This window comes from Peromyscus eremicus, chromosome X, assembly GCF_949786415.1.
Source record: "Peromyscus eremicus chromosome X, PerEre_H2_v1, whole genome shotgun sequence".
NCBI classification, from domain to species: Eukaryota; Metazoa; Chordata; class Mammalia; order Rodentia; family Cricetidae; genus Peromyscus; species Peromyscus eremicus.
This window is the reverse complement of record NC_081439.1, coordinates 67785351-67801400: the sequence shown is the minus strand read 5'-3', so window position 1 is coordinate 67801400 and position 16050 is coordinate 67785351. Positions and strand designations below refer to the sequence as shown.

The 16050-nt window shown below is 35.7% G+C and overlaps 1 protein-coding gene across 1 annotated transcript in view; it reads right to left on the bottom strand.

Annotated features, from left to right (window-relative positions):
* The window catches only part of Klhl4 (kelch like family member 4), a 70180-nt gene that overhangs the window by 36806 nt on the left and 17324 nt on the right, over positions 1–16050 (bottom strand). The window lies entirely within an intron of this gene.

Here is a 16050-nt window from a genome sequence, read left to right as displayed (position 1 = left end):
GTGTTGTGTGAAAAATTAAATTAACAAAAATATAGAAAAAAATAAATAACACAAAAATAAAAAACAGTTATTTCTTGAATACAAACACAAAATAATCATCAACACAATTCCAAGAACCCAATATCAGCATATTAAAAGAATACATGCAGTGACTAAGTGAAATTTATCCCATGAAAGTTGATTCAATATTCAAAAGTTAGCCAATATTTAACACCCCTTAAAATAATCAAAAGTAAAAGAATGTGCCAATCAATGAAACAACACATTGATACAATCTAGTATCTATTCCTGATGAAATCAACAAATTAGGAATAGAAATTATCTTACTCACTTGATAGGTAATTATAAAAATCAGAAGTTCTCATCTTATTTAAAGATATGAAAAATCATAACAAGATACCACCACATACCTTTTATGATGTCTATTATCAGAAAGAAAAATAACCCCCCTCAAAAAAGAAAAGAATAAGTATTCACAGGGATTTAGAGAAACAAGAACTCTTGTACATTTTGAGTAATCCTGTAAAATGTGACCTTTTTGGAAAAACACGTTAACTCCTCAAATGAGCATGCAGATTAAGCAGTTGCAATTCTAGGTATTAACTTAAAAAATTAAAAACAGAGGCTCAAGTAAATAGTTACAGCAATTTTCATAGAATCATTAATTATAAAATATATAAGACATAAACAATGTATGTACACATTTACTTGTAAACAAAGTAATATATTCATGTGATGAGTCATCTTCACCTTAAAAGGATTAAAATCTTAATACACTCTACAACATGAATGAATTTTAAAATATAATTTGACAAAAAATAAGGCAGACAAAAATGAACAAAACTGTGTGGCTGTACTTATATATCTGTAATAGTTTACACCAATACAACAGATAAACATAAAGTTAAACAAAGAAAAGACCAATAGCCAAAATAGATCCATTAAAAAATGACATATAAACAGTAATAAAAAGTCTTGAAACTGAAAACTGTTCGGATACAGATGGATTCACAGCAGAATTGTGTGAGACTTTTAAAGAAGCAGCACAACCAATCCTTTTTAAACATTTTATAAAAAGAAAGAAAGAAATATAAGGAATACTCCCAAAGTCCTTGTTTTAAACCAGTGTTACTCTAATACCAAAACCATGAAAAGATCACACACACACACACACACACACACACATACACACACACACACACACACACACACACACACACACACACACACAGCACAAACCAATATCAGAGATACAAAAATCCTCAGTAGAATACTAGCAAACTGAATACAAGCACATATCAAAAATCCACAGTCGAGTTGGCTTTAACCTTACAATGCATGGTTGCTTCAATATATATAAGTCAATAAATATAATGATTCATGTAAACAGAGGGTTTTTAAGAGAAGATATAATGAGGACTAAGAAATACCCCAAAACATGTTCATCATCCTTAGCTATTAGGCGATTTAAAATAAAAACAACTTTGAGATTTCATTCCACCCCAGTCAGAATGGCTAAGATTACCAAACAACTGAAAACAAATGCTGGCAAGATGTGGAGAATGCAAGTGGAGCTATCATTCACGGTTAATGGGAAGGTAAATTGCTGTAGCTCCTCTGGAAATCAGTATGGAGAATCAACAACAATAACAACAAAACACACACACACACACACACACACACACGCACAACTCAGCTATACAAATCCTTGGTCTCTCCCCAAAGAACTTGAAACCCTATCCACCAGACACTTGCTCAGCAATGTTCATTGCCACCCTATTCTCAATATCTAGAAAATATGAATAGCTTAAATGTTCTTCAACTGAGGAATGAATAATGAAAATGTCATGTATCTATACATTATGGAATAGGAATAGTATTCAGCTGTAAAAAAAATGAAATCACGAAACTTGCAAGCAAATGGATGGACCTAGAGAATACTATATGGACTGTTGTAACCCACTCTCAGAAAGACAAATGCAGCATGTATTTTTTTTCTTTGCAGTATCTTTCTCCAAATCTTCAGGAGTTCGTATGCAATATGAAATAACCACATATTACCTTATCTTCAAACTAAGTGAGGATGATGTGAAAAGTATTCTAGATAGAGTAATGGTACATCCTGGGTAGAACAACCTAAGAGTATATGTTTTATAAGAATTTGATTCTCTTGAACTTCTATTCTATTTTCTATATATTATAATTCTATGATATTTGAGGGTTAAACTATGATTTATTATTATAATCAGGTGTTTATACTCAGCTTTACCATGTGGAGTATATTATCTATCAATAGTACTAAATGTTTAAACAATCCCTATATATTCTTATATAATGCTTAAATTTCCGAAAATATCACATTTTACTCCCTATATATGCCATGTTTGTTCAAATGAAATTTTCTTCAAACTCAAGGCAATTGTTGGTAGATCTTTTATAACTTTTGATTTACAATATTTCCCCCTTTCCTTTCTTCTCTCCAATCCCTCCTATATGCACCCCTACTCACCCTCCCTTGAAATCATTGCCTCTTCTTTATTGTTATTGATATATATATATATATATATATATATATATATATATATATATTTCAGAAATATAAATACAACCTACTCAGTCCATTTATTGTTAATTCTATGTGTATGTTGCATGACTGATTACTTTCAATCACATAACCAATTAGGGGGCTCATTCCTGGGGAAGAACATTTCTCCCACATCAATATTTGATTTAACTTGAGGGATCCCATGCCCTACACTGCCTGGATAGACAGGAATGAGACTGGATAGTCCAGAGACCTAGGGGAGAACCAAGTATAACTGGCAAAAAAATCAATGAAATGATTCCTAGTGATATTCTGCTAAACTCTTGTACAGTCATCATCAAAGAGACTTCCACCAGCAACAGATGGGAGCCAACACAGAGACCTACAAACATGAAGAGGGAGAGTCTAGAGTCTAACTTATAGATCTCTAATGAGTCCCTCACTTCAGAGATCAGGGAAATCCAGGAAAGAGGGGGATGAAAGATTGTAGGGATCAGGGGAGACAGAGGACACCAGGAGCACATGGCCCAATGAATCAACTAAGCAGGGATCACATGGGCTAACAGAGACTGAAGCAGCAAGCATAGAGACTGCATGAGTCTGCTCCAGGTCCTCTGTATATATGCTATGGCTGTTAGCTTGGGGTTTTTGTGGGACTCCTAATAGTGGGTTTATCTCTAACTCTTTTGCCCGATCTTGGGACTCTTTTCCTCTTACTGGATTGCCTTGCTCAGCCTTGATGTGAAGGCTTTTGCATTGTCTTAATTGTATCTTGTTTTGTGCTGTTTGTCTGTCATCTCTTGGAGGTTGTCTCTTTTATGAAGAGGAAATAGAAGAGGAGCTCATCTGGGGAGGAGGAGAAGTAGGGGGAGCTGGTAGGTATGGAGAGAGGGGAAACTGTGGTCGGGATATATATATATATATATATATATATATATATATATATATATATATATATATATATATATATATGAAGAGTAAATAAGGAAAGTGCAAGGATAAATAAAAATTATCCAGCCCAGGCTGGCCTTGAACTCATGATCCTCCTGCCTCTGCCTCCTTCAGCAAATCCTACTGACATGAGCCACCACAACTGGATCACAATGGGGAAACCTACAGAGACAACCAAACCAAACTAATGGGAACTCATGAAATTTAGACCACCACCTGTAGAGCCTTCACAGGACTAGACTAGGCCCTCTGCATAGCAAGACAGTTGCATAGCTTGATCTGCTTGGGGCGGGGAAGCTGAAAGTAGAATCAGAATCCATCCCTGGTGCATGAGCAGGCTTTTTGGAGCCCACTATCTATAGTGGGACACCTTGCGCAGCCTTGAGGCAGGGGGAGGGGCTTGGACCTGCCTCTAATGAATGTACCAGGCTCTGCTGACACCCTATGAGAGGCCTTACCTTCTTGTAGGAGGGAATGGGGGGTGGATGGGTTGGGGAGAATGCTGGAGGGATGGGAGGAGGGAGGAGGGAAATCTGTAGTTAGTATGTAAAATGAATAAAAAAGTTTTCTTAGTAAAAACTAAATCTGATTACAAATCTTAAAAAAAGTTATCCAGGAAACTCTCACTCTTTGACAATTTAAGCATCAGGATTAATGTTTTTTCCCACAACTGATAAAAACTCAAATGTTGTCCAGACCATAAAACAACTCAAATTTGTTTATCAAATATAGCAAAGATCAAACAGTCTGCTAATGACTAAATCATTCAACAATATGAAGAAAGATATGGTCCCAGTGGTGTGAAACAAATGTAGTGGTTTCTTCATTTGATTTAAAATAAATCACTACACAAAATAAGATCATGAAAATAGAAAAAACAAATGTTTCCTCTAATTTTAGCTATGCTTAAATACTTTAAAAACATTTTCTTTAGTGTTATATAGCATTAAAAATTTATTCATTCATAGTAGTCTTATATTTACTCTTAAACTGCAGTGTACACATTCTTTTTAAAATAGATATTTTCTTTATATAAGACAATTTCATATTTTTTTCTGAAGAATATCTTTTTGCCTGGTAGAACTCCATATTTATTTTTCTTGTTTCTGTGTGATATATATTGGTTATTTCTTATGACATCATTGAGAACTGTATGTTCACTATCTTTAAAGTTAAAGATAAAAGACTATTGAGAAAAACAGAATATAATGTCAAGTGTTTGGCTTTAAGGAGAAGTTGATGCACTAGCTGAAAGAATAAACTCTTATAACTATGAGCAGTAAGAAATAACATTTAGGCAATAACTTGAAATTTTATTTTTACTTCTTAAAATAACTGTATTATGGTGAACATTTTTGTCTCTTGGTAAACACAGTGTGCTTTCAGAACTTCAATTTCGCAGCACAGCACAGTAGCATTCAAAAGCTCACATCCACACACTTCTCAATGAATCATATTACTTTAAGTGCTATTGGGAACTAAAGTACATAGAGAACTGATTCTCAAATTGTCTACTTACCTTTCTCTCCTCTGGCATCAACAAAAATTTGGTGTTTGGTCTACAAGTATAGCCCTTCAGTCCACAAAATCAATAACAAAGTTCCAAGAAAATGATTGTAAAGAAAGGGTAGATTGTAATATCTGGCCTTAGGAATTCCTTTAGCAAGAGAAAGAGTTCTTACTTTTAGGATGACTAATAATCATGTACATCTGTGTACCCAAATAAAGATACATTCCAATTTTTATGTAAAAATTCTTTTTTTGTAATATATTCTCTACTTTTTACTAGATAGGTTATCTGTTATCTGGAAATATTAAAATATGCATGAAAGAACAATTATAATCAGAATTAATATTTTAAAAGAAAGCTCTAGACACAAATTAATATTTCAAATAAAAGAGTCAGTTACTAGGTATATAGAGCAAATTAGTTTTTACAGTAGAACATTAAAGTTTATTATGTACTTGACATAAACCAATACAAAAGGAAAGCATGTTGTCATAAATTTTATAAAACCTTAAGTGTACAAGTTCATTGTTAGGGAGACTATTTTTTTGCTGAATCATTGAAATAATAAATATTATTTTACTCAAAGAGAATTTCTTTGACTAAAGTCATATAAGTCAGTAAGATTTTCATATAAAAGTTTCTCAGTGGCCAAGAATGAAATATGAAGGCAATAAATAAATTTTAAATTCAACAAAGGTGTTTGTTTTAATTACCACATTGTAAAATTAATTTATTAATGCATTTTGATGATATAACAGAGACAGAATTATATAAGTTTCCTACATAGAAAATTACAATTTCCCATAGCTCATTGGCTTTCAAACGTTGACCAGCTCTATCTATTGAAGCGATTACATTAGTAAAATGCTGGCAAAATGTTTAAACAACACCAGATCCTTCAGCCAAAAACCAGAATTCTTCTAGTAAGCCTAGTACCCAGGTTAGAATCTTTTATAAAAATAAATCCATCCCTGGTGCATAAGCAGGCTTTTTGGAGTCCACTACCTATTGATGGGACATCTCTCTCACAGCCTTGAGGCAGGGGGAGAGCCTTGCACCTGCCTCTCCTAAATATACCAGGCTCTGCTGACTCCTCATGGGAGGCCTTACCTTCTTGTAGAAGGGAATGGGGGGGGTAAATTGAGGGAGAGGCTAGAAGGGTGGGAAGAGGGAAGAGGGGGATCTTTGATTGGTATGTAAAATGAATAAAAATCCAATGGCTGAGGGGTCCCCAACTGGATCAGGCCCTCTGAATGGGTGAGACAGTTGATTGGCTTGATCTGTTTGGGAGGCATCCAGGCAGTGGACCGGGTCCTGTGCTCATTGCATGAGTTGACTGTTTAAAACATGGGGCCTATGCAGGGTCGCTTGGCTCAGCCTGGGAGGAGGGGACTGGACCTGCCTGGACTGAGTCTACCAGGTTGATCTCAGTCCTCGGGGGAGGCTTTGCCCTAGAGGAGGTAGGAATGAGGGGTGGGCTGGGGGGAAAGTGAGGGGGGGCGGGAGGGGGAGAACAAGGGAATCTGTGGCTGATATGTAGAACTGAATTGTATTGCAAAATAAAAAAAAAGTTCTTAATAAAAATTAATAACAAAAATAAAGCCATATCTGGTTGATTTTGATATAATACTTTTTTATTGTGTGTCTTAGTTAGGGCTTCTATTGTTGTGACAAAACACCATGACAAAAAGGAACTTGGGGAGGAAAGGTTTATTTGGCTTACACTTCAGCATTGCTGTCCATCATCACAGGAAGTCAACACAGGAACTCAAACAGGACAAGATCCCTGAGGCAGGAGCTGATGCGGAGGCCATGGAGGGGAGCTTCTTATTGGCTTGCTTCCCATGGCTTGCTCAGCCTGCTTTCTTATAGAACCCAGGACCATCAGCACAGGGATGACACTACTCACCATGGACTGGACCCTCCCTTATTGATCACTATTTGAGAAAATACATTACAGCTGGAACTCAAGAGGCATTTCCTCAGCTGAGGCTCCTTCCTTTGATGACTCTAGCTTGTGTCAAGTTGACACACAAAACCACCAAGTACAACTGACAACTTGTCAACTTGACACACAAACAGGTCACTATTAAGTCACAACCCTTCCTTTTATTATTTGTCCCTAAGATCTTAAATAACTTAGACTCAGACAGTCTTTACAAATTCAAACACATTTAAAATTTTCGTTACTTTAAAACAGCTAGCTCTGAAAAAATCCTAAGTCTTTTAAAATTCAAGTCTCTCAACTGTGGGCTCCAGTGAAATTTTCTTACTTCAAAAGAAAAAAATCAGGGCACAGTCATAATCAAATCAAAGCAAAACAAAATTCCAACCGGCCAATATCTGGGATCCACTCACAATCTTCTGGATTCCCCCTGCAAACGACTTGGATAACTTCTCCAGCTCTGCCCTCTGTAGCAAATCCAGCTTGTCTTCTAGGCTCAGGCTGGCTCCATTCCACTGCTGCAGCTGTTCTTGGTGGTCATCTGCCATCTCCAAAATGCTGAGGTCCCTTGCTGCAACTGGGCTGCACTTTCACCAAAAGCCTCTCATAGGCTCTTTTCATGTTGCCAATCTGTAACTTCTTCCTTCAGTCCTGGGCCTTCAAATGCTACTGAGGCTGTAACTTCATCAATTGCCTTTCCTGGACCTTCACAGTGCCAACCCTCGGCTTCTCTCCATGACCCCTTCGTGCCTTCAAAACTAGTACCACCTGGGTGACACTTGCACATTACCATGTCCAGCTACTAGCGTGAGGTACAACCACAACCACCTCTGGAACATGCTCAGGTCTGTCACAGCAACATCCCACTATACTAGTACCAATTTGTATTAGGATTTCTATTACTGTGATGAAAACTATGACCAAAAAAGCAAGTTGGGAAGTAAAGCGTTTACTTGGCTTCAGCATTGCTTTTCATCACAGAAGGGAGTCAGGACAGGAACTGAAACAGAGCAGAATCCTGGAGGCAGGAGCTGATACAGAGGTTATGGAGGAGAGCTGCTTACTGGCTTGCTTCCCATGAGCTCAGTCCACCTTCTTACAGAACCCAGGACCACCAGCCCAGGAATAGCAACACCCACCATGGTCTAGGCCATCCCCCATTGATCACTAATTGAGAAAATACATTACAGCTGGAACTCAAGGAGGCATTTCCTCAGCTGAGTCTCCTTCTGATGACTCTAGCTTGTGTCAAGTTGACACACAAAACCACCCATTACTTTGTGTCTTTCAAATATTAATTACTTACACTTTCAAACATTTATTACTTAAACTTGTGGTGATTGGTAATGGATTCACTGTTGAATTCTCTAATAAATCACAACTTTAAACTATTTACTGAAAGGTGGAAAGAGTGTAAGAGACAAAATGGAATGTAGGACACCAGGAGAAAAAGTCCCTCCAAATCATCATGACCAAAGCTCATATGAACTCATGGAGACTAAAGCAGCATACACAGGGATACACAAGTCTGTACTAGGCCATCTGCATGTATATTATGGCTTTGAGTTTAGTGTTTTTGTGGTACTTCTGAGTGTGTGAATGAGTGAGTCTGATTCTTGTGATTTCTCTTGTAGATTTTTTTCTTCTGTTGGTTTGCCTTGTTCAACTTTAATATTATGGTTTTTATTTTATCATACAATATTTTATTTTGTTAAAACCAAACCAAAAAAGATTTACTAAGAATGTTCTATGTACCAAAAAATGCACATACAAGATTTTACTTCTTTTGGTGCTTTTACTGTGGAATGAAGAGAGGCAGAGACGCATGTAAATAAGTAAATATGTAAGGTAATTTCAGCAGTGACTAGTGCTGTGAATACATTAGAGAAACACTATAGTATGGAGAACAATTAGAAAAATGGGTCTTGAATTAGTTGAAGGGGAAGGATAGAACATGGCATATTAATAGTCCATGTTGTTGATGAAATTATAAATGATAATCCTGGGATTCATTTCCATGATGAATGGTTAGACAATTTCTTGAGAATAATACTAGTTTTGTATAAAAGCAGAGCATAGAAACATCTGATATATAGGTATTATAAATATTCAATTTTCAATGCTGAACCTCTCTTAGAGATGGTATTTTAAGAGATGGACTACATAATAGGTTATTCACACCTAAGTGGTAAGCCCTAAACATATATAAATGAGCAATATTAAATGAACTCAGCATGTGGTATTTAAATTTACATATGTACATATAATGAAATGGTAGCAATTAAATGAGAAAATTCCATGAATTCATGAGGAAGTGTGGGACAGACACAGGAAGAAGGGGAAGAGGGTAGATTGAAAGGGACCTAATTATAACACACATGCATGAAATTTCAAAATTTAAATTGAAAAAAATAGTCTAAACCCCAATGCACTAAAACTAAATGTATACTACCTTGCCCAAAAATGTAAAAGAAATTCATCACACAATCCCAATGTTCTTTCAATATTTTGGACATTACATAGTAAATTAACAGTAAGAGACCAAATAATGTGAAAAATTAGATGATGTAATGTAATGTTGTCTATTAAAGAAAAATTGACAGCAAGTAAAATAATGAGATCTTAGTGCTCAGTCCTAAACAGGATATTTATACCACCTCATCTGAGGCTCACAGAACATTTCAGAATAGAATAGGAAGAATGTAAGAGCTAGAAGGTAGAACAGATGTAAGATACTATCTTCAGGGCATGGCATCACCACTACAAATGTGGTCATACAACAGGCCCTTGGCATGGAGGCTACTATGAGACTGGGTCGGTCAAACATCAATCATGGATCAATGGGAGGTTCAGGAAGCATTTTCCCTCTCTGTAAATTTGGTAACTGATGGATTCACCAAGCTCTAGTATATGCTTCTACCCATCAGACTCTAGTAGATAATTCCAAACAAGTGGCCATAAGGAAAGTACATGTTAATATCAGAGGTCACACACTCAAAAACAAAAGAGGATGGATTTGGGAAAGGGGTTTGTACTGAGTATAGGAAGATAATACGGGCAGGATCAAGAAAAGAGAGTCAGAGAGGGGAGGGAGTTAGGGTAACCAGAATACATTACATACATGTTTGAAATTGCCAAAGGACACACAAGTTGACTGAATGAAAAAATTAAAAATTAGAGTTGTGGACTGACTAGTCTTAGATCAGCTTGACACACAAACTAGTTTTATCTGAATGGAAGGAATCTCAACTGAGAAGATGCCTTCATAAAATCCAGACATAGGGCATTTTCTTAATTACTGATTGATGGGAGAAGGCCTAGTCCATTGTAGGTGGTTCCATCCCTTGGGAGGTGGTCCTGGGTTCTATAAGAAAGCAGGGCCGGGCGGTGGTGGCGCAAACCTTTAATCCCAGCACTCGGGAGGCAGAGCCAGGAGGATCTCTGTGAGTTCGAGGGCAGCCTGGGCTACTAAGTGAGTTCCAGGAAAGGCGCAAAGCTACACAGAGAAACCCTGTCTCGAAAAACCAAAAAAAAAAAAAGAAAAAAGAAAGAAAGCAGGCTTAGCAAGCCAGGGAAAGCAAGCCAGTAAGCAGCAACTCTCCATGGTCTCTGCAACAGTTCCTATCTCCAGGATCCTTCCCTGTTTGAGTTCCTGTCCTGACTTCCTTCAATGATGAACAGTGCTGTGGAAATTTAAGTCAATAAACCTTTTCCTCCCCAACTTTCTTTTTGGTCATGGTTTTTTTGTTGCAGCAATAGAAACCCTAACTAAGGTAAATGATAGAAAGTTCTTAGTGACTGTGGTGGTTTAAATGAAAATGGCCCCCATGGGCTCAGAGGGAGTGGTACTATTTGAGAGAATTAGGACGTGTGGTCTTGTTGGAGTAAATGTGGCCTTGTTGGAGGAACTGTGCCACTGGTGGTGGGCTTTGAGGTTTCAGAAGCTCAAGCCAGGCCCAATGACTCACTTTCTTTTTCTGCTGCTTTCTGACCCAGATATAGAGCTCTGAGCTCCTTCTCTAGCATATGTCTGCTTGTGTGCCTCTGTGCTTCCTGCCATGATAATAATGGACTAAACTTCTGAACTTGTAAGCCAGCCTCAATTAAATGTTTTCCTTATTAAGAGCCACCATGGTCAGGTGTCTCTTCACTGCAATAGAAACTTTGACTAAGACAATGACAACCAATAACAGATTAATTCAATTTTAGGATCTTCTCACAATTAAGACATCTTATTATATGAATGAATGATAGTAAATATGCTTGTGATATGCAGTGAATAAAATGTGAATTTATAAGAGAGAAATAATTATTAAATAACATATCTTCAAATATATATGTGATGGCAACAAATAATAAACCCAATTATAATGATCTTAGAATATTATTTTATTTTAAAACAATTTAAGAATTGCAAATACCCACGTATCTTGAGGAGATATAACGGGCATACAACTAATTCTAAACCATGAAATCTAAAGCTACTAGTGTGACACGGTTTTGTAAAAGTCAAATACTGTTCTTAACTATTTTAATGGAACAACCTCATTGTCCACAACTAACGTTTTTTTTTTTAAATACGTATTATATTATGAGAACTATTACAGAAACTTATTAAAATATGTATAATATGCGTGTGTGTGAGAGAGAGAGAAACAGAGGAGAAAGAGAGAGTTTAAATGGAATTACCCTATAATGGGGATACAGTGATATATGTAAGTTAACTCTTTTCAAGTTTTTGATTAATGAGTTCCTACAGACACACTCCCAATCATGACAGCCTATTCTCATTGCTCCTGGTTTCCCCTCCAGAATCTGATGATAAGACCATATTGCTAAACACACCTCATATCTGCACCATAGAATATGAAGAAATCAAGTTGGTAATGATCTGTAAGCTTCATTCCTACTCAATATCTTTCATTGCACTGGAGTGTTCTATGCATGCTACCAGGGAGGTAAGAGTTATCAGTAGTCTTACCTTGTGCAATCTACAGTAACAGCTGAGCTAGCGAGATATTTCCATTGGTATAATAGTGTCACAAAAATTATGAGAATAACAAAACACTTTCTAGTTGGATTTAAATCCATATCCATGAGCTAGAACACATGTCTAGTACTATTAACTGGTCCAAAAGTCCCTTGCTTTCTAGGTCATAGACCTTAGAGGAAAACCTAGGACTACTATTCTGCTAAGTGAACATAAAATAATCTGTCTCCTAAATTGTTAACTTTATACATACAGATTATTAGCTCTCTCAGCCCTCATTGGAGAAGATTCATTTGGCTAGTCAAAATCTCAGCATGATTGGAGGAGAGGATCATCAATTTCCACCCTTATCTGAGAAACATTTTGCAATTGATGGCTGTAAGGGGAGGGACAGTCCATTTTCTGTAGAGACTGGGCCCTGAGAGGCTACAGTAGATGGTACCACACTCATGTCCATAAAGACAGCACTGAATGGGAATCATTTAGTACTCAACAAAAGAGAAAACATAAAGTTCAGAGGTAAAAGAGAAGGGGGGATATAGGGGGGGGATTGGAGTGAAAAAGGAGAGCAAATTTGATTCAAAATTATATCCTGTATAAATATTAAATAAAATATTTTTAAAATAAAGCTTAAAATGGTCTTTTCCTAACTGTCTACATTGAACAATAATTAAACTTACCTACCTAATGTGTGCCTTTCAGTTTGCAAATTTCAACCCTCTTTTGCAATAAGGCAAAATACAAAGAAATGGATTCATGAATAAGGGGATTGAAATTTGTGGAAACAGCAAAATTAATACATGTATGCTTATATGTAATTATCAGCAACATCTGGAGAGGATTTATAGTATAGAAGGAGGATACTAGATTTGTTAATACGACAAATGAGTGAGAGTATATAATATATATTTATAACTCACAAATTAAAAAACTGGTGACAATCATAACTTGTTTTATAGTGCTGAGTATCAAATTGAATAGTAAGTTTGTCACTGTTCTTTGAACTGTAAAGCTATCTCATCCACTGAGTTATACTTGTCCTAGAATTTGTTCATAAACTATAATGTAATGCTATTTTTAACATGATAGATTATTTTAATATAATTACTAGGTATAATAAGTTCAAATATATGAAACGGGATAATATACTTGCTATGAACAGTTCACAGTATAGTGTGGAATGCAAATGACAAAAAGACTATTACAATATTTAGATACCTTAGCATGATTTCTCTACTATAGTGTACAGACTATGGAGTATTGCTGATAACAGACCCTTGTGATTCTCTACTGGTTAGGTTTAATTGCATCCATATATATATTATTTAAATGAGTGCTATCAAATTCAGAATAAATCTAAAATAAAATATCCAAGAAGAAAAGAAGTATGAACAAATAGTATAAATTTAAATATCTGAGTGATGTAAGGCATATGGGTTTTCAAATGCTGCAAATAGCAAAACAAACAAATAAATAGATAATACAACTGTGTGTTAGAGAGGAATAGGTTTATGGAAGAAGTAGAATCTATTCTGGCTGAAAGGACATGACATGGCTGATTCATACATGAACTCGCATTAGCGGTAGCTGACTTCATAATTTTTTTGTTGTTTTTGTTTTTGTTTTTAGAGACAAAGTTTCTCTGTGTAGCTCTGCGCCTTTCCTGGATCTCAGTCTGTAGACCAGGCTGGCCTCGAACTCACTAAGATCCACCTGCCTCTGCTTCCCAAGTGCTGGGATTACAGGCGTGTGCCACCACCGCCCGGCTGCTGACTTCATAATTTCTGCATAAGATCACACCATTCAAATTTCCAGCATGAACTAGGGGAGGGGCTCAGCTGTCTTCTCCCCTAGCTGAGGAACTACTGGAACTTGATGTCTGCTCCGGGAAGTGGAGTCCGCTTTCTTTGAGGCTGCAGCTGCCAGTAGGTTTCCTATGCCCTGGTTGGTAGTCCCATAGTCACTAATATATGGGAAGCAATAGTTGGAATAGGGGGATAATTATATAACTAGATATCTAGATACTCCACATAGGCATGCCCAGAGGCTTGTCTGCTGGAAGATTCTAGACCCTATGAAGATGACACTAAATATAATCACGTATTAGTTGCAGCATTATTCACAAATAGGGAAACACCTAAATTAACAAAGATGGTTTAATGGATAAATTGTGGTTTATTCATCCAATGGAATATTATTCAGTGCTGAGAATCCTGTGATGTGAAATATGGATAAATTTGAATTATTTTGTGCTAGATAGAATTATGCAACAACAACAGGACAAATACTACGTTATTCAACTAATATGGTATATCCTCAAGAGCCAATCTCATAGAAAGATGGAGTGGAACATTAGTTGCTAGGTTATGGGCAATGGCAACATGGAATTGTTCCAGATTGGGTGTAAAGTTTCAGTAATGCAGAAAGAATAAATTACAGAGTTCTGCTACATAATATCATTCTATAGTTAATATAATATTGTACATGTAAATTTGTTAAGCGTTTAGAACTAATTTTAAGTATGCTTGCCACAATTCAAGAATGAACCAGTAACATACGGAAAAGTGTATCTGTTGTTTACAAATGAACATGTTCCTATTGAAAGTAGTAACAGAAAGGCCATGGCTATTTACAGCTAAACAAAAGACAATGACAGCCTTGAAAGAGAGGAAGTAATCTCCAAAAATAAATGCGGGAAATCAGCTAGATGTATGAGGGCAGAATATCTGGGCTGTGAAATGTTTTTCTACTAGTCTTTAAGTAATTCTTTGCTTACCTAACTTTATGTTATGAGGAATCTTAAAGGAAGGATGAAGTAATATTGTGATAGGATTCTAAAAACAAGTGCTTGTTGGCAATATTACCATTAAGTGGTGTGATTTTATTTTTATACAAATGCATTCCCTGTATACATAAAAGAGCTAGTCATTTATAAAAGTAGTAGGCACCTAAATTATATACTTCAAATGGGAAGTATATATTTACACATACACATACACAGACACACACACACACACACACACACACACACACACACACACACATTCATCAGTAGATAACATACTGGGATTAAATGTTTAGTTCTTGCAAGCTTGTTTTCCTAATTTAGTTAAACATGTTATTTATGACTTTTGGGATATACTGTTATTTAGAACTTACTACTGTATTATTATAGTTTTTGGTATACACAATTTGTTCTTCCCTAGAATGGAAACAAATAGAAAGCAAGTTTTTAGGCTGTATTTTCCATTTTGACCTTTCATACATTTATTATACATTCTACAAATATCTATTGAACTTAAGGATCATGTATGGAAATACATTACATGCTCTTTTACTGTTTTATATCAGTGTAAAACAACTTGCAGTCAGCTTATTTTAGTTTCTTTAACAGTGTTCAGAGCATCCTGACATAACAAAATGAGTCTAAATGCAGTGTGAAATCAAAACACTTCTAAAAGAGTAAGCAAGAGTCATCTACTGAGAATTTTAAGAAAGTTCAAAGCTCTAAGGAACTCAGAGAAGTCTGCCAACTTGAGAGCACTTTTCATGTCTTTCTCTTCAGGCAATATTAATTTTGTGTCTCCCAGCATGCTAGAATAGTTACAGTTTGCGGGCTAAATAAGACAAGCTAGCCAGTTTTCATGAAGCATGAAAACTTACAAAATTCTATTTTATAATTTTGAAATGGACTACGGAAAATTTGAAATTCAACATATGTAAATATAGTTTTATTGAAACTAATTCATGTACAATTTGCAAAATTGAACAGATGACCACAAAACCTTAATATTTATTCTTTGTGGTTTTACAGAAAAAAATAAAATTCACCTATGTTCTAAAATTTTTGCTAAATTCATTTTTTCAGGATGTGCTCTAGAACACATAGAAAGACTAAAATAATACTTATTATCATGTCTTATGCATTTGATAATTTCATTTAATATAATACAAATAAGGCAATGATGGAATAAGATAATAATTCAATTTCTTTTTTTTTTCTTAATGCTTTTTCTTTGAGACATCATGAAAACCCTTTAAGGAACATATATACAAGATAAACATGACCGCAGAATGAAAATAACATAATTAGAGGCATTTATGCTTGT